The sequence below is a fragment of the Cimex lectularius genome, unplaced genomic scaffold, assembly GCF_000648675.2.
Source record: "Cimex lectularius strain Harlan isolate CLEC.00 unplaced genomic scaffold, Clec_2.1 scaffold89, whole genome shotgun sequence".
NCBI lineage: Eukaryota > Metazoa > Arthropoda > Insecta > Hemiptera > Cimicidae > Cimex > Cimex lectularius.
The window spans coordinates 1225768-1245685 of NW_019392722.1; the positions used below are offsets into that span (position 1 = coordinate 1225768).

The 19918-nt window shown below is 34.3% G+C and overlaps 2 protein-coding genes and 1 non-coding gene across 6 annotated transcripts in view; 2 read left to right on the forward strand and 1 right to left on the reverse strand.

Annotated features, from left to right (window-relative positions):
• Positions 1-19918, reverse strand: part of LOC106663605 — a 167761-nt gene that overhangs the window by 84415 nt on the left and 63428 nt on the right. The window lies entirely within an intron of this gene.
• The window catches only part of LOC106663599 (serine-rich adhesin for platelets), a 113044-nt gene that overhangs the window by 74556 nt on the left and 18570 nt on the right, over positions 1-19918 (forward strand). The gene's annotated exons all lie outside the window — the stretch shown is intronic.
• Positions 18593-18665, forward strand: Trnak-uuu. Its single transcript has one exon. It is a non-coding gene; the product is annotated as a tRNA-Lys (tRNA).

Genomic DNA, 19918 nt, shown 5'->3' on the forward strand with positions numbered 1-19918 from the left:
AACGATTAACGGACACCGGAGCAATTAGGGTTTCACATATGCCCATGGGAATGCAGTTATGGTAAAGCATGATCCTTGGAATGTCTGGGTATCGAATTGTACTTTATTTCCTAAGTGTTGGGCGTGTAGGAAATAAGGCATTTGTTTTCATGTTTAGTTATAAAAAATTGCATTTTGCCAAAGGGTATTTGGTTAGAAAATTAGTCTTTCTACTTATTGGTTTTTCGATGGTTTAAAAATTGCGTTCTTTCTTATTATATCAAAAAGAGAAAATTTGCAAGCCCCCCCTTCATATTTATTCCGCATGTACGCCGCGGGTATCCATTTATTTACGGAGTTTGAATAGAAGTTCCTAAATGCCCGTTGGGCCTGGGCGTTAAATTTGTAAATTCTAAGATTAAGGCCCTCACAACAGTGCGGAGGTGGCAGAACAGATCCGAAATTGGAGGTGGTTAGAGTCGAAGTTGAACACGGCGATGAAAAATCAACTTACAACAAGACAAAGTGTCCCTATTATCATTAAACAATGAAACAGAATAAAATGATAAAACTTACGAATTTGAACAAAGTCCAGTTAGGGAATGTTTCACCGAATATAAATTAACGTTCAATTTGCAAGACTGTTTTAAGGTGTATTTGTCAAAAAACATAAGCCTATACTTTCTTTATTGTACTTATATTATCTCCAAATCTAAATTTTCTTTTCAAGTAGAAAATTTTAATCATATATGCACAATGAACTTGCTCACCCCCTCTCTCTCACTCTCTCTCTCTCTCTCTCTCTCTCTCTCTCTCTCTCTCTCTCCTTTTGTATCACTCCCTCTTTCTCTTCCTCCTCACTCTCTCTCAATCTATCTCTATACTCCTCTATCTATCACTCTATTCCTATCTCTCTCTCTCCGCTCTCTCCGCTCTCTCTCTCTCTCTCATTCTCTCTCTCTCTCTCTCTCTCTCTCTCTCTCTCTCTCTCTCTCTTTATGTTTCTATCACCGTATGTATATATCTACCGTATATCTACCTGCCTAGCGATCTCTCCTCTATCCCTATTTAGTTCTCTTTATATCTTTCTTTCTCCCCTGACTCTCCCTATCTATCTCCCTCTTTATATGTCGCCATGTCAAGCTAATTATCGCTATACAAGCACAAATCTGTCTATCTAATTACCTTTGTCTCTTCCCCTTACGTCTTCTTTTTTTCTATCTTGGCCTGTATCGATCTATCCATTTAGCTACCCATCTAAATCTATTCTATCTCTGCCATTGGTTGAAAAGCCTTTGTGAGCAAGGGATAAAACAAACTACGAATTAAAATATCCTGCACAAGGCAAACATTTAAAAAAAATATATATTAAAAATAAAAATAAGGAACACTTCAAACATAAAAATAATTTAAAATAGGCAGCAACGTTTAAATAAATGGCCTAAATATGTTTCGAATTAATTCAATATGGCCATTAGTTTGAAAAAGTTATGTACAAAAAAACTCTTTATTTCAGGAAATGTGTAAAGTAATTTGCAAAAGGCTATAAAAATATGCAAAAAAGCCAAGCTTTACATCATTTAAGTAAAAAAGAGGATTACTAAAACAATTAAAAACGTTTCTAGTGATCAGGAAAATTATAGGTCTTATAAATTGGATAAATTTCAATTTCCTTTACATTACATCGTCAGTAACAGAAAAAGTGATGCTTTAATACGAACTTTAAGGTTGAGGGAAAAGAGTAATTCGTTACCTTGGCGGTAAAACAAATTAATATACGACTCAAAGATTAAAAAATTAGTATTTATATTGTCGGCGTCGACATAATCCTGTAAAATATGTTTTAGTTAACTATTATTACCATGGCTATTTTAACATCAGATCGAGCCATTTGTGGAAAATGAGTCGGGCTATAAAAATTGAGATAAATGCGAGAACTGTCATCACCATCAAACAATCAAACAATAGAGAAATCCTTTAAATCTTTTAAATAAATGCAAGAAAGGTTGCAACATGCAAATAAGGTAGTCTATAAAATCAAGCATTAAAGTCAGTTAAAATATTGTTGATTTTTTCTTGTTTCGATTGTTCGCTCTCTTTGCCTCAAGTTAACAAATTTTCAACGCCAATTTGAGAAGAAACGCCGTGGATTCGCTCACTGGAATCAAAGATTTATTACTGCTTTCCGGGAGCGGTTACGCGACGAGTCGAACAGGAAGAATCCTTTTCATTTTATTGTTACCACCGCTGTTATTTTATGTTAATTCACACAGGCCATTTTAATTTCCGACGCGCATGTGTGTGTGTGTTGCGAAATAATTAGAACGTGTGAACAAAACAGGAGCATTAATAAATAAAAGCGAAATAAAAGTAGTCTTTTTCAAACAGGAGTTTGGTTTTGTAAGAGGCGTTTATTAATGATTAATAATTAAGTGTAGTTCCATGCAATTTTAACTAAAGTAATAGGATATTTGATAAAATTAAACAAATTTTTCTTTTTAAAAAACCTCTCAACAAAACAGTTCAACAGGTAATTTCGTAAAACACCTTTATTTTCCTAATTCAAAGGTTGTTTTTCAAATATATTTCTCAAGATTAAATGTCAATTGCCCAGATTCAATGTCCTAAACATAACACAACATGGGCATATTCAATGATGATCCCGTTTGTGGATTATGCAATGAGGAAGAAACAGCCATCCATATCATCTGCGAATGCGAGGCAACCGTTCAATGACAACAAGGAATGGCATTGCAGCAGCGACATTCAATGACCTAGTACTTCTTAGAAAAAGGATCGAGTCGGAGTGCACACAACTAGGGAACTAAGAAGGTACAATAAGCAAGAAGGCTGCTGTGCCCGGGAAGCGAAAACACCCCCTTCTTAAATCACCATCACCATCATCATCACATCCTGTCATAATGGAGGGCTTGACGTCCACTAGCAAGTTCCCATGAGTGTCGTGGACTTATATGGAGTGTCTTTGAGTATATATATCTTGTTAAAAATAAATCCATCAACCTTTCTTTAACGAGGTAAAACTTCATGTATAGCTTAAAATTGACAAAGTAAAGAGTCAAATAAAGTAGAACACTGAAGCAAAATACTTTTCCCTGTGCTTCTCAACGTCCTGAGAAGTCTATCGAAGCTTATAGTTAAGCCTCACTAATATAAAATTGTCTTGTTTTGTTGGCAAAAGTTTAAATATTAGTTAATGTTAGTTTACTGTTTAACAGTAAGTAACAATTTGTGTTTAACATAAGTTAAACTGACCCTCAACTTATCCACCTATATTCCTTGGTCCGAAGAAGCAAACTCAACACCAAAACATAACCTTCACTCGAAGAACATAAATCCTTAGATCCATTGTAAATTCTATCTTTTGTATCTTTAACAGAGTGATCCATAACGACCTAAATAACGAAATGTACCTTTCGTATTGTTAATAATATAACGTCAATATACCTAGCACTAACGTAACGCGTAGCAAAACCTAACACTACCTTACACTAACCTTAGTTAACCTAACGATCCATCGCACTCTTCTACCTCCAGTACAGGGTAAAATCACTCCCTTCCGTAGGGAGCTGGGGTCTTCGGGATGAATCCGGTAAACCTAGTATGCTACAGTTTTCCAGTCTGAAATCATAGCGATTGAACAATGCGCCATAGAAATAAAAAGGCTAGGAATACATTCTCGGAAGATAGAAATTTTCTCTGATGTCTAGGCAGCAATCAGGGCCTTAGCCTCATGCGAAGCGAAGGCAAAGAGTGTTTGGAACTGCGTGGAGGCCCTGAAGGAAGTCAGCGACACTAATGACCTGACCCTGGATGCGTCCCTGGACATTCGGGGCATAAGGCAACGAAAAGGTTGACATGTTGGCCAAAAACGGAGCCAACGTGAACTCTCTCTCACACACTGAAGAAACTCAGTGCAGATACTGCCAGGAAGAGGAGGAGACAGCAGAACACATTTTATCTTCCTTTGAAGGTCTATGTAGATGCAGGTTCTTGCACCTAGAATAAGAAAAACCACAAGCAAGATCCTATACCAAGGAGCCGCTGGAAAAGCTGTGGAGGCTGGTTAATAACCTGAAGCTGGCCAGTGAGTTATAATTAACAGCACAATAGATCTATTCAGGTCGAGGTGCAGTAGGCCTTGTGGCCGCCTCTTTTATCCCTATCCCTCCTTCCCTAAAACGTCATCCGTTACCTCGGGTTCCACCTAGGACAAGCGATCGACCTGGAATCATTAAACAAGATTTAAAAGGACTGAACCGATGGTACCAACTTAGAAGACGACTAGACATCAGATCTAAACTCTCCCACGACAACAAAATATTCATAACCAACACAATACTTATACCTATACGGATATTCGGCTTAGAATTATGGGGGTCAACAAAATCCTCCAATCTTCGCAATCAGACCATACAATCATGAATCCATAGATATACAGTCAACGCCCTGTTACACGTTTCCAACAGCTCAATCCTTAGCGGCCAAAATGTTCAAAGCCTTTTATGATAGTAGTTACAAGATCCAGTAACGGAAAATTCCGAACCAACCTCCTAGCTCATTCTACTCCTGCTATACAACAATTTTCACCCGAACACTTCCCAGTAATATTCCTCGACGTCTAAAGAGACAGTACCTAAGAGTCAAGAGGCCTCGTAGTGTGCAAAAGAGTGATTGTGGTTATCAATTAATCAATGATTTAGGAGTTCTATCTCTGGATAGCTTCTCCATTCGGTGTATTGTTATTTTTGTTTGATTTTTATAAATTACTGAATCTCGCGCAGATTGTTGCTCAATAATAATAATTTTTTTTCAAAAGTTTGCATGAACCTCTTTAGCTGAACATTAAGCATTTTAAAAATCATTTGGCAACTTAAACTAAAGGTAAAATGTGATTAATGAAAGTGTCCTTTTTTTCTAGATAGTTTTCCAAACATTTCACATTCTTCCTTTACATTTTATCGTTTAGAGCATTCCTCCTGGCACTTCTAGGATGAACCAAGAGCTTAATACTTACTCCCAATTTAAAAATATATTTCAAGTAATAAATAATCCACACATGACTACAAATTATCATTATATTAGTATAAATCGCACTGAAATTGTTTAATTGAAATTGTCATGTCTTTACTGAGTGGTTGTCCTCTTGCCGAACTCGACCACGCCTTGACTAATTTGTGGTCCCTGCCGCCGACGACCGCACAATCAAAAGACTATATTTTCCAATTGGCAAGTAGGATTTTATAAACGTAGGACTTATCTAAACCCCGACAAGTGATTATTTCGCGGTTTTTGAGAGGTTGAGCAACCATAAATTAACTGAAAGACCGTTTGATGTGTTAAGTTGGCAGAGATTATCAGTACTGCAATTTTAGTTACACAAGTAATTTCTGGCATACGGTCAACCACTTGACAATACCTTTTACTATTATGTATTATCAATTACAGTTCTATGGCCTCTGCCGGGATTAGTACCCAAAACCGCTATTGCAACAATTGATGCTTTTTTAGACATATGTTGTTATAATAAAATTATTTGAATGTATGAATTTCAACATTGGCAGTCATACAATCTTTTCCTGATGTTCAGTACGGTCTTTTCGAACCCCAAAATACTTTTGTTGTATCTGAAATCAATGAAGGTGTATACTGCATGGTACCGTAAAGATTATGGCTTTCCTGTATTTTCCTGTACCGCTATTGTTATACCGGTTTGTTATTATACATAGGATAGCAGGATAATGAACAATAAATCTGCATGTCATTTGAGAGATTGAGCTGTCAGACTATACATGAAAGTCACGTGGAAAAAGATAAAGCTTCAATTCTTCATAAAAACCATTGACTAAGTTTTCTTGTACAAGAAGGTTTGTTTTCTAACGGATTTAATTATTTCATTCCCTTCTCCAAAGCTTATGAATTTAATCAGCAGATCACGTATGCTACACTTCTATCCAAATCGTCTTATGAAACTTTCCTATTCAACGTTATAATTCAAAGCATAGTTTGAAAGCGCGGCGCGTATCAAGCAGCCGCCTTTTGAAAATTTCCAGCCCATTGTCCCGGAAGAAGAGCCTTCTCGGACGGAAACATGAAAGACCCTACGTGATACGACGCCTTTCGAAAATAATGAACAATAAAAAAATTGTCAACAAAATTGGAAATATAAGAGGAATTCAATTGTAAACTTGGAATTTGAGATATGGCCCGTTGATTTCTCCTTTTCCCTTCTAGATGCACAATTGAATAATAATCGGATTTAAACTTTAATTATGCAATTCGGTTAGATTAATTGAAGCCTGGGAAGCGCACGTTAGCTTTCTCTGCCATTCAATGGAAAATATTTAGATAATTCTCAACGGTATGGAAAGGAGGAGGCGGATACGAGATATAATCATAATTGAATAAGTATCATAGTGAAATTATCGCCGAGGATGATTTTATTAGTGTAAAATGTTAAACACATGCACCCGAAGTTCGAAACTGACTACCTTCGTATTTCTGTAAATACAAGCTAGATTTCTCAATTTGAATAAGTCTTTTAAAAAATTTAGTAGATTTTGAAGTTTTGAATTAAACAAAGTGAGTGCCAATGGTGTAAATAGTTTGAAGGAAAGCATCTGGTTTTTCAAGATTAACAGATTTTAATAAATGAGTATTTTTTATGAACCAACTATCTGTGCAAATTGAGGTAACACAACAATGAATCGAATGGAGAAGTTATCCAATGATAGCACAACTAAAACAGATTTATTATAAAACCTTCACCCACCTCAGTAGGTCATTGGTCATTGTCTCTTTAGGAGGATTATTGGGATATGTGGAGGAGGAGGGTTGATGCACGTGAGGAATAGAGTTTGCATTTAGGTCGTTATTGGATTGAAAACATGGACAATGAATCTGAGAATTCCTGATTGTAGAGTCTGGATTCTGCGGAAAATGGGAAGTTTATTTGAACCCTACAGTCCTATGCTGTATGTCCTTATTAGTTTCACTATTGAGTTGATGATGAATATTTACGAGGGTGCCAGTCTAGGAAACATTTAATTCTCTGGTATCGTCGGTTCAGATCTGTCCAATAAATCGTGTAAAGGGATTCCAGATAGTCAAGATACAAAAAAGGTTGCGGATGACATTTCCAGTAGGAAGGGGTGAGGTTATAATATATTGGAGGTAGAGTTATGCGAGGATGAATGATATGTTTTGGAATTTTGTGGTATTGAGTTAATTCATTTTTTGAACCATTGTTCAAGGAAAAATAGGTGAATATAAACCCTTTAATAAATAAGGACAGTCCGATTTAGGGCTAAAGGTCGAAATATCAAGAAGTTTTTGCGTGATTATTTTCGAGTCATCGTCGTAGCGTTGCGGGAGAGCGTGAGTGGGTTGGGTGAGGCTAGGTTAGAAATGGATAGGTTAAGTACAGTTAAGGTTGAGTTGGGTTAGGTTAGGTTAAGATTGTTTGTATGTTTCAATTAATTAAGGTTTTTAGTTGAGATAAAAACGTCAGTGTCACGAGCGGGATTCGAACCCACGACCTACGGCCAGAATCGCCGCTACTCTACCACTTGAGCTATTTAATTGGTCAAGCGAACCACGAAAATTAGTGAATTTAATGTTTGTATGGTTGGTGTAAAGTTATAAAGCTTAAAATATAAATTAATCGCGATTGGAGGTTAGGTTCAGTAGAGATAGTGTAATGTTGGGTTACATTTAGATAGTATGGATTAGGTTACGGTTTGATTGAGTCAGGTTAGGTTAAGAATGTCAGTTTAAGTAGGGTTAGAGTAAGGTAGGGTAAGGTTAGGTAGTATTAGGTTTATGGGTTAGATTACATATCCATGATTCAATGTTTTTCCGTGAAGCTGAGAAAATGTACGCGTCATTGTTTTATTTACCATGGGATTGTGAGATTTCATTAGGAACTTATTTTCAGTACAACATAATTAAGGTACCATTATACAGAACTATATAAGAAAGTGTCTTCTTGGGGCTTGAAATGGGTGAAATTAGTGTTAATATTTATTCTGCATGTTTGCCTTCCGAAAATGTTTAATTTGTGAAGATGACAAAAATATGTTAGTAGAGCTTTTAAGTCTTTGTAACCATTAAACCACCCGTATAATCGTAATCACTACGTGCAAGATATCTTCATATACTTAGCATTTTATCAAGGAATAAAATATTCTTCCTGGACAATGAACTGAGACTGAATTAGAAGATGTTGTTGCATTGAACGGATTGCCCATTGAATGGGCAGCCAGAGACGGCATAATCGCGGTTTTTAAATCAAAAGTTTTGTCACAATGGAGACTTAGAGGGGAAAAATAATAAGCTCGGCGAAATAAAAACCATTGTTGTAGAACGGGCATCTTCAATCAGGAAGAAAAGAAGAAAGGAAGTTGTTTCAGCCAGATTAAAGATTGGACATTGAACAGCCACCAAGGGTCATCTAACCACACGCGAACTGCTTTACATGCGCAACTTATTCAATGAAATTATAGCCTCTGAACAATTATTCTTAAAAGGGCAAATTTACAATAAAAAAAGAACTAAACTTTCACAACCTTTAACTCCAACAGAAATAATCAAAATTGTATAACGGAATGATCAATTATAAAAAAAATCACATACTTTGCGGACATGGTGTTTCTTGCCTACTAAACAAATATAAACGAAATAAACCACATAAAAGATGAAAATTCTGTGTGAAAAGAATCGCACCCCTGTGTTACTTTCTGATATGTCCAATCAAACTTGGAAGGGATCCCTGAACAAAATTTTATTTCACCTTCCCCCACCAAAATTATTCAGCATTATTGGAAAGTTGCTTATTGACGTAATTTCCAAATTTGTATTTACTTAGTTACCCGATAGGTTTAGATGAAAAGCCATTTATAAAATATATTTCATGATCGTGTTGCATAATAAAAGTGTTGTTCTTTAATTTCTTGTAAAACTCCTTTCCGAGCTAGGGTTTGAAATATCGGAACAAAAAAAGTTATCCCGCCGGTTTAAAAACAAAATCCTCCTCCTTACATAGCCTCATACTCCATACCAGTCCGTACCAACTATTATTGATGTCATAATGACCCGAAAGCTTCAGTCCTCAACATTACCTCTAAAGGTCGAAGGTCTTGGGGTTCGAATCCCGCTCGTGACACTAGCTTTTTCATCTCAACCAAGACCGTACATAAAAACAATAATTAATTGAAATAAGTAATTTGGTCAATTAGTTCCCTAAATATAAATGGATTATCTCTAAAGTTAAATAGCGAGGCCCGCCCCAGTAAAGATGGGATATCACCCTCTATTATAGAATCCCTCATGGATTATGTAGCCGTTCTTCGCAGCCTAATCGCTCCTATAAACTGGATCTGATTCTTTTAACCAAAGAAAATTTAATAATAATTGAATGAAGTAAGGAATTACGTACAACAGTAATGTAATTATTTTGTTTCAATTGATCATAACTATCGTAAATGCTTAAAAGCTAAAAAGACCTAGCTTACATCGCGTTTTTTTAATCAGTCATAAGTACTGTTAGAGAGTTCAGACGTCAAACAGTAATGTTTGCTATTTCAGGTGCTGATTTTCTCATAATTTGGCATTAAGTGTTCAGTCCTGATTTCCAGCCGGGGTTGACGTTTATCCCAAAAAATTTCGAATTTACAATGAGGTAAGCCGGTTTGGTAAAAGTTGGTTGTAGAAGTGAAGATTCACGGTTTCCGGTCGGATTACCGTATTAAAGGGTTGAAAAGAGAAACTGGGAAATTAATAAGATCCACCAATTTTTTATTGGTAAATTGGTATAATCCGCTTAACGAAATTATTATTATTATTATTAGGAACGGGCCTGTAACCAATCGAAATTGATCGATTAATCAATCTTACAATTCAAATAATACAAGGCTCGGGCTTTATTGGACTCTCAATGATGAAAGAACGTTGTTGTTTTTTGGTTTTGTTTTTCGATTTTTATTGTCTCCTAGTTTGATCACCGACCTTTCGAAAGTCCAGAAAGTCTTTTAGACGATAACCTCTGTGATTTAATCTTTATAAAAATGTCAGAATTTCATATTTGACCGTTCTCTTAAACTTCTTCGACAATTTTCCGAATCGGAGAAAGGGGTTTTGAACGTATCAATTATTGATTATTTCAATTTAAAAAACGTGATTTTAGAATTGTTCTTAACCAGGCTAAAACCGCTCAAGATCCTTGAGTGTTATCTAAAGACCACGTTCCAGGAGAGTTAGATTGAGCAAATAGTCAATTTTATCGGTATATATTTAATACTTTCCTCTCTCCAGAGAAATCCATTCTTCCGTTTGGATTGACAATGATTACAGGTTGAAGTCATACTAGAGGTCATTTGGGAAACCGACCCTGGGAAATTGATCGACTACTGTCTCTTGTTCTTTTGTAGTTTCCCAGCCCCGGGTTGATAAAAATCTCAGGCCGTATTACCGATTCGACTCGAGGGACGAACTGGTTTATCCACGGTCGGGTAATGCAAATTTTTCATTCTGACAGTTTGAATGCTTTTTCGTGTCCCTTAAAAAGTAGACACGGCCAAATAGAGCTTTTGTCCCGGCCCTTTATAAATAAAATCGACATTTCCGACATTCCACCATCCGCCACGCTGCTCCTTTTTTCATTTACACGGTTTAAACCATATTCACCTAAAAACAAATTTAAACAGTGTCTCGTGGCCATTGATGCGACTTGGCCGGTTCTCAGGATGGGAAAGTAGGGTCTCTTGGGAAGTAGGGTTACGATGGATCTAGAGCTAGGTGTGGAACTTTTGTAAGTGGCATCGGATCAGCATGTTGACGAAAAGAATGTTGAGGTCGTTGTGGGTAGTGAGGTTAGTGGCGTAATAAGGAGCTTTGTCAATCTGAGGACATTAGATGGGTTGGAATAGTACATCCACTAAATACGTCCAAAGTGGTCTTAGAATTGTTTTGTGTAAAGTTGGTCCAGTCTTGATGGTCGAAACGGATTTCGGTCCTACAATTCTTCATAGGTGTCCATGTCTTTAGTTAAGTTATTGTTTCTTGCGTCTTGAGTTGGGATTCCACGTCCTATGTGTAAAGTACCTGACCTGGGCCAATGTCGATCACTCTTGGTTGAATTACAATGGGAGGAAGACAAAAGGAATGAAGTGATTGTTGAGGACTGTGAGGTTAATGTTGTAATAAGGAACTTTGACAATTTGTATAAGGAACTTTGATGGGAATAACGGGATGCGCTGAATATTATTGGCTTGGCAGACCACCACAGTTCCACGCCCTATGTCCAAGTAGTCGCAGTACTGACGTGCGGAGTTAGTTGTGTTTTGTCGGTCAAAACAGATTTCGGTCCTTAAAGTCTTCGGTTAAGTTATTGGCTTTTATGAGATGTATAAGGATTCCACATCAGAATGCTATTTGGGTATACTTCTAAGTATTTCACTTGAGTGGAAGTCCTTGTTATTGATGTAAAGTGGAAGTGTTTTCAGTGTAAATGTACGCTGTGTTCTTCATTCAGTCCAGTTGCTGGTGGTTGTTTGGACAGGATTCGGGTTAGAAGACAAAATGTCACTATCATCAGGTGGTAATGATAGTATTGGGATAGGAAGTCAGCAGTATAAATGGTATAAAGGATAGGACCAGGAATGCTCCCTTGAGGAACACCGGTCTGTATCGGACTGATCTCTGGGAACCTCACTCTGAAGAAGTAGACAGTTAAATATGATTCGAGATAAGATCATAAGGAATGCGTAAGAGTGTTTTCACTTGAGCGTAGGAGTTTTTCACTTCAGATGCTAGCGGTTGTTTGGAGAGGATTCGGGTTAGAAGACAAAATTTCAATGTCATCCACTAGGCGATAATGACAGTATTGGGATAGGAAGTCAGCAGTATAAATGGTATAAAGGATAGGACCAAGAATGCTCCCTTGAGAAACACCGGTCTGGATCGAGCTTATCTCTGGAGAGCTCACTCTAAAGCAGTAGACAGATAAATATGATTTAAGATTAGATCATAAGGAGTGCGTAGGATGTTCATAGAGTATGCATTTGTGCCAAACTTAAAATCATTTATAAAATTTATAAACCAGATTTATTTATGCCACTTTATAATCATTCTTAAGATTGTTTTGCCCTGATGGTGGCCATAAAATAGATGGAATGCATTGTTTTTTCTACACAAACGATCTGGATCCTGATTATTAGCAAGAATTGTAGTTCGCTATTAGAAATCCATCTGTGTGTTCGAGTCCAATCCCTTGGCATCTTTTCATCCCAAGTTTTAAATGTTCATAATACACCATTTGCCTCAAAAAACATGAAAGATAATCCAATCAATAATGTGATTCATAAGAATACCCAAAGTTACAGAATTAACGTGCCTTTTGATTTCAGTACTATCCCAATTGGACTTATGACGAAATAAAACATTGTTCGCACGCATAAAACATTCTTCCAGAAATCCCTGGAAACCGGTACTGAAAGGGAAAGGATGCTAAATAAAAGCCAACCTTGCGCCAATCTATTCTTGCACCTCGCACCTCAGGATTGATGACTTTAAAATGATGAGCATTTACTTCCACAAGGTCAATTTGATTATTTAATTTAAAAATCGTTGAAGAGGCGATAATCCGGTATAACAGGTTTTTAAATATACCGCTTTTCTAACGATTCCCTCAAACACAGAATGTTACAGGAATGTTAAATGATATTTAAGCCTTTCAGACAATCCTATTAATAATACTGTAAAATATATAAACACCTGATGAAATTTGCGAGAATATATATTTTTTAAATTATATAACATCTTTTAGAAAGGTGAACAAGTGTTAAACTGCATTCAACAACCAGTTCACATTCTTTTCAAACAGTATGGGGTTTCGATACAATTAAAAATACTAGACGTTCTATTAATAAGTTCAACTTTCACTTGTTTTAATCATTTAACTGTTCAGGATTGTTTCAGATGGAAAAGGAAAAACAATAGTGTCAAACTAAGACAATCATTTATACAGATATAATCATGTACTGGAATCATTTTAAATTAGAAAGTTAAAAATAAATCAATCGTATGGTTAATTAAATTATTGATTCTCGTGTCCGCGAAATAACTGGAAAGCAGAAATTTGATAAAAATCTTCCTACCGATACAAACCCTTTAAGCGTCTATCTACTTACGGATTGCAACCAGTGTTCAATAAGAAAAATATTAATCAAGAAGGATGAGTCTATCAACTTTAGAGTAATTATGTGATCGTTTCGATATTTTAAAAACGAGAAAACCCTGAATGTTTTATAAATTTTCGATGACATACTTCTACTTAGTAAAGTTGTGTTTTTGAACAGTCTTGTGTTTGAATTGTCTAATTATAAGCTATTTTTTGCTATATAATACTACATACTTCAAAAAAATTACCTGAATATGCGGATCGTTATTTTCAAAATTAACAAAATTCAATTTAATCATAGCAGATCTATTGACTCTATCGAAAGCTGCAAATATGTCGATCTACTAAAAAATATAAATTTTTGGTGTTTTATTCGCTAATTTAATATTTATAATACTTGGCAAGATAAAAATTCTATAGCGAATAATCCTGGCATAGTTGCAAAACGAGTGTTGGCAGGTGGATTTTCCACGCGTTTTTTTTTTTTTTGTATTTCTTATCATTTTTTGTCATTAAATGTAATGTTTAGTAAAAGTTCATATAATTTTAACTTTTTAAGTTAAACTAATATAACTTTTCAAGTTCAACAGATTTATTACCTTTTTTTATTGAAGTATCACACGTTTATCTATTAGTTTTTTATTCGAATTATTTATATTTAATTGAAGGTTTTATGCCAAATTTCTTTTATTAGTTTTTCTGGGCAAGCGTTGTCTCTAACTAGTTTATAAACAATATATTGAAATCTGAATTTCCCTTTGGAATTTTTCTGTTATATACATACATTTGTATATATGTATATTTTTACGTTTATTACTGAATTTGTTTAATAATTCATCAACACTATCATTACATATTGAGAGTATTAAATCGTCTACATATTTATGAAAGATCACAATCTTTACAATTAATTACACAAATGATATCATTCTGGTATTCAATCGGCATTTTTATTTTTTTTATTTTGCCTATTTATTTCGTATTATTTGAAACTAAATTTAATTTTACTCGGTTTTAATGTTAATTTTATTTTGTAGAGATTCAGACAACCTACTTCCTTAAGTCATGGAATTGAAATTTTTAAGTTCAACAGATTTATTACTTTTATTATTTCACTATGTGTTGTCTATTAGTTTTTTTATTAGAATTATTTATATTTACATTTAAGGGTTTATACCAAGTTTCTTTTATTAGTTTTTCTGGATAAGCGTTGTCTTTAAATAGTTTATAAACAATATATTGAAGTCTGAATTTCACTTTGGAATTTTTCTGTTATTTGCATAAAGTTGTATATATGTATAAATTTTATTTATATATTTTTACGTTTAATATCGAATTTGTTTAATAATTCACCAACTCTATCATTACATATTGAGAGTATTAAATCGTCTACATATTTATGAAAGATCACAACCTTTACAATTAATTACACAAATGATATTCTGGTATTCAATCGGCATTTTTATTTTTTTATTTTGCCTATTTATTTCCTATTATTTGAATCCAAATTTAATTTTACTCGGTTTTAATGTTAATTTTATTTTGTAGAGATTCAGACAATCTACTTACTTAAGTCATGGAATTGAAATTTTTAAGTTCAACAGATTTGTTACTTTGATTATTTCACTATGTTACGTTATCTATTAGTTTTTTTATTAGAATTATTTACATTTACGAGTTTATACTAAGTTTCTTTTATTAGTTTTTCTGAGTATGTTTTAATAGTTTATAAACAATATATTGAAGTCTGAATATCTCTTTAGAATTTTTGATCTGTTATTTGAATAAATTTGTATATATAACTGTTTATTACAGTTTATTTTTTTAAAGGGTGATTGGGCAAGTAATTTAAAATTTTACCACTACGGGAAGATTTTTTTATACCATTCTAAAATGTTATTTGGTTTTCTAATTATTGTCATATCTAAAACATATATGTCATCATTAATTTCTTTCTCACAAGTCGACTGTATATTTTTATGTTTATCATTGAATTTGTTTAATAATTCATCTACACTATCTTTACCTACTGAGAGTATTAAATCGACTACATAATTATGAAAGAAAAAATTGATCTGTTTTCCAACAATAATTCATCTAACATTTCATATTGTACAGAATTATTTTTATTAGTTATATAATTAAAATAATGTAGAAATTGTGACAATTTGTAAGAGTAAGTATTCACGTGAAAATAGTTTGTTAACGGCCGAAACGCTATGGAATCTGAAGAAAGAAATTTCATAAAAGCACCTAAAAAAAGGAAAATAAAATAAATTTCCTTATTAAAAAATATTTTTTACAAAAAGATTATTTTTATTGTTTATTAATTATTAACAATAAAAATAATCTTCTTATAAAAACTAAAAAAAACATAATAATAGATAAATGCAACATAGTGAAATAATAAAAGTAATAAATCTGTTGAACTTAAAAATTTCATTTCCGTGACTTATGTAAGTAGGTTGCCAGAGTCTCTACAATATAAATAGGCAAAATAAAAAATAAAAATGCCGATTGAATACCAGAATGATATCATTTGTGTAATTAATTGTAAAGATTGCGAACTATCCTACAACCAAAAATATGGATAACCGACTAACATGGCATAAAAATTATGCAAAATATGAAGAAGAAGAAACATGTGTATCATGGAATTCAAAGTATAATAAACATGAATTTAATTTTAATAAGATAGAAATTTTCGATAGAGAAAATTATGTAAGAAAAAGAAAAATGTTTGTTGTGCGATCAACCAGCTTTCATACGATGTTGATTGGGATTCGGGTTGTGGTCTTCAAACATACAATGTTATTATATCAACGCCCAAGCTTTCGACAAGTTTTATTGTCTTCTTCAGGGAAACAAGCAATTCATCATCCTCTATGGTGAGGTCTTTTATCATCTCTCTAAACACAAACGCATTGAGGATGTTATAATGTTTGTCTACATCCAGCTTGTTTAATATGTTACCAACATATTTAGACAGTTCTGTTCCTGGGCTATTAATGGAGGACACGATGGGCCGAAGGGGCAGAAGACAAAAAGGGCTGTTGAAAACTAGCAACGCGGTTTGCCCAAAGATATATGACCTTCCAAAAATACACAAACCAGGCATACCCTAATGTCTTAATGGTCTTAATTTTGAATTTCACATCAAATTTCTTAAGAAATATGTTGATGACTTGTTTTTGATTGTAAAAAAGAGTGAGCTGGTGGACATTTTGAAGGCGTTTAATTCTTTCCATCCGTCGCTACAATTTACGCAAGAAACGGAGGTGGATGGGAAACTTCCTTTTCTTGACGTAGTTGTCATTAGAGATAATGGAAAATTAATAACTAACTGGTATTGGAAACCAACCAGCTCTGATAGGATGCTACATTTCTCATCCAACCATTCCTTTCAAATGAAAGCTAATATAGTTTTTAACCTCATGGACAGGGCTCTGAAATTGAGTGATGATCGGTTCCATAGTGAGAACAAGGAAAAAGTGCTCTCTATGTTAGTAGACAATGGTTATCCCAGATCATTAATAAATAGATTAATGGAAAACAAGACAAGAGCAACAAGGGTTGAGAATATAACTGTCGAGCGGAAACTTTATCAACCAGTTACATATGTAGCTGGAACATCAAGCAAGTTAAAAAAAAACTGTTGAAAGGAAAAATAGATAATGTAAAAATTGTTTACAAATTTAGCAATAAAGTAGGTAAGAATTTTTACACAAAACTTAAATGTAAAGAACCTCTACTACAAAAATCTAATGTAGTGTATCGCATTAAATGTGCACAATGTCCCACTGTGTATTACGGCCAAACAAAACAATATTTATCCGAACGGGTGCGGCAACATAAGTATGATTGCAATGATGAAGAAAGGCCGGGAACAGCACTATCCAAACATACACACGCTACGAAACATAATTTTGACTTCGATGGAGTCAAAATTGTGGCTTCTGAACAAAATACAGGCCATAGACTTTTGAGGGAAGTGATATATATTCATCAGGACAACATGGCCTGTAATTTAAAAACAGATCTGAATAATTTAAGTGTGATGTACAGTGGGATCCTAGAAAAAGATAAGGTCTCTCCGAAAAGATCGTAACAATACTTGCGTACATATTTATTTATTTATATATTATAACAGGCTGTGATAACATAGAATTACCAATGTATTAGAAATTAAGATCTTGTTTTTAAAAATTGTGAGAAATGACTGTTATCATTAGGTGATAGTGTGGGGAACCTCCCACCTGATAACGTGGTAAACACAATTTTCTAGTCAAACGCCTGTGATATTTATGTACAAAAAGAATATTATTTATTAAGTAATTGTTACTGGTTTTAAAAAATGCCTATATATGTAAGAGGCTGTTAAGAAGAGGTTTTTATTTATTTATTTATTTATTATATATGTATATAGTTTGTTTATATACATATCGTGGAATGTGCAATGTGTTTACGATTTCACTTTGTATCTGTAAGTAACAAAAAACTGATATTTTAAAACTATTTATAACTGTCTAAATGATTATGTCCCTATGTCTCTGTAGATCCCCTGAAGAAGACAATAAAACTTGTCGAAAGCTTGGGCGTTGATATAATAACATTGTATGTTTGAAGACCACAACCCGAATCCCAATCAACATAAAAATAAAAATGTTAGAAAATTTATATATTATAATAAGGGTTGGTTGAGATAGAGAGTTGGTGTCCGAGAGGACCGATGTCACGCTCAGTGGTAGAGCAGCTGCGTATTTAGCCGAAGATCGTGGGTTCGAATCCCGCTCATGACACTGACTTTTTTTATCTCAACCAACACCTTAGAAAGAATAATTAATTGATTGAAAAAAGTAACTTGGTCAATTGACTACGAAAACGTAAATGGATTATAAAAAGAGTAGTAAATAAAAAGTGCGATGTACAAAAAAATTGGAATGTTATGTACAGAATTAAATTAAAAACGATAGGGTATCTTAAAAATAAAATATAATAACGATTGTAATAATATCTTCAATTTAATGATTTTAATAGGATATAAAACCCCTTATAAGGTATTTTTGTAAATAATTACAGTTGGTTATTTAATTAAACTAATGTAGAAATTGAGATAATTTGGAAGAATAAATATTCACATTAAAATAGTCAATTATCAGCCGAAACATTATGGAATAAAATTCAATCTGATGAAATCAAGAAAGCTTTTACGCCGATGTTGGATTTTCGTTATGAGCAGTACAGTCTCGCTTTGCAAGAACAAACTACAATACGAAAAATCACAAGTACAGTGTTTTTTATTAAAAAAATTAAAAATTTGGAGATTTAAATGTAAATCTAAATTAAAAAGTTGAAATATTTATTGATGAAAAACGCATTAGTGGCTTATAGGTAGGAAACAAGAACATTCTCCCATGAGCCTGGATAGCTCAGTCGGTAGAGCATTAGACTTTTAATCTAAGGGTCCAGGGTTCGAGTCCCTGTTCGGGCGCAAAATTTTTTTTTCGTTCATTACATTTGTACAGACATTTAAATTTAACGCATTCAAATAATATTGGGTTGTCCGGAAAATAATGCAGGATTTTGGTATTAAACAAAAAAAAAGAAACTAGTTACTTTAAAGCAATGTTCTTTAATCAAAATAATTTCCCATACTCTCAATACATTTCTCCCAACGTGTTGGTAACTTATTAATTCCGTCTGAGTAGAATTCAGAATTTTTAGAATTGATAAAGTCAATAAATGCATTTTCCAGTTCCGTTTGATTTTTGAATATTATGTGTTGTAAGTAGTGGTCCAGGTGTCTAAAAAAATGGTAGTCAGTAGGCGAGAGGTCCGGAGAGTAGGGTGGGTGAGGCAAAGTTTCATAGCCAAGCTCCAATAATTTTTGTGACGTTACACGTGACACATGTGGTCGAGCGTTGTCATGCAACAAAATGGGCCCTTTCCGATTGACCAAAGAGGGCTTCATTACTGCCAATTTCTGATGCATGGTATTAATTTGGTTACAGTATGATTCAGCATTGATGGTTTCGCCAGGATTTAAGAAGCTGTAGTGTATTAAACCAAATGAAGCCCACCATACCGTAACCATTACCTTTTTTTGATGAGTTGGGGGCTTTGGAAAATGTATTGGAGCTTCTCCTTTGTCGAGCCACTGTCCAGAACGTCTAGTGTTATCGTAGAGAATCCACTTTTCGTCACATGTAACAATTCTGGCCAGAAATGGGTCATTTTTGTTTCGACAAAGAAGTGATGCACAAACATCAAAGCGCTGATTTTTTTGGCGATCGTTTAATGAGTGTGGAACCCAATTTTCGAGTTTTTTCACTTTTCCAATCGCCTTGAGGTGGTCAGCGACGGTCGTTTTACTGACTTTGAGTTGCTCTGCAAGTTCTCGAACAGTTGTTTTGGGGTTTTCTTCCACCACTGATCGCAGAACATCATCATTAAGAGAGGAAGGCCTTCCACGACCTTCTTCATCTTCAAGGCTGAAATCTCCCTCCCGAAATTTTTTAAACCACCTTTGCACAGTGCACTCATTAACACAACCCTCGCCCCAGACTTGGTTAATGTTTCTAGCCGTTTGGGCTCCGCTTCGGCCGAGTTTAAACTCGTAAAAGAAAATCGTACGAAATTCTCGCTTTGACATTATAAGGATGACTGAATTATTTCCAAGTAGCGGAATGCTACAGAGGTAAACAAACAATATCATTTGGAAGAGGATTAATAAGTGTTGACATT